General features: G+C 58.0%; 1 protein-coding gene across 1 annotated transcript in view; it reads left to right on the top strand.

Annotated features, from left to right (window-relative positions):
• Positions 1-578, top strand: part of PRRX2 (paired related homeobox 2) — a 41,153-nt gene that overhangs the window by 37,615 nt on the left and 2,960 nt on the right. The gene's annotated exons all lie outside the window — the stretch shown is intronic.

Raw genomic sequence — 578 nt, 5'->3', positions numbered from 1 at the left:
TGAATCTTCTTTCCCCCTCTGTAAATTAGGAGCAACGAGGATCCTGTGAGCATCCCATGACCTACGGGTCCTCCGAACCATGGTTCCTACTGCTCTTTATAATGTATTGTTGGTATAACTCAACAACAACTGTCCATGGAGAGTTTGCCATGCCCCAGAGCCGGGGCCAGGTGTGGGGACACTCGGGTGTCTCCTGGGCCTTCCTTGACCATGTCAGTTGTCTCTGATGGAGCGGGTGCCTGTCCCCAGGGCTCTTGCCATAGCCCCCATCTTAGTTTGCTCAGGCTGTGGGCTACAGGGGGCAGGTGCCTGCCTCTTTTGTTCACAGTTACATCCCCCAGGGTCCAGCACCGTGCCAGGCACACAGTAGGTGCTCAATAAATGTGTGTTGAAGAATGAGTGAGCAAAGGAATGAGTGAGGGAGGGTCGGGACCATCCCTCTGTAGAGGGAGACACAGGTAAAGCGCTCAGTGCAAACCGCTCAGCTGGTGGCTGAATCGGGACGGTGCGGGCGCCCCTGGGCACAGACTCCCCGCCGACCCTCCGGCCTCTCCGCAGGCGAGTGTCCCAGCCCGGCG

Source organism: Galeopterus variegatus, unplaced genomic scaffold (genome assembly GCF_000696425.1).
Source record: "Galeopterus variegatus unplaced genomic scaffold, G_variegatus-3.0.2 Scaffold2844, whole genome shotgun sequence".
In the NCBI taxonomy this organism is placed as follows: domain Eukaryota; kingdom Metazoa; phylum Chordata; class Mammalia; order Dermoptera; family Cynocephalidae; genus Galeopterus; species Galeopterus variegatus.
The sequence above is the reverse complement of the archived record's forward strand: the minus strand, read 5'-3'. Positions and strand labels throughout refer to the sequence as shown.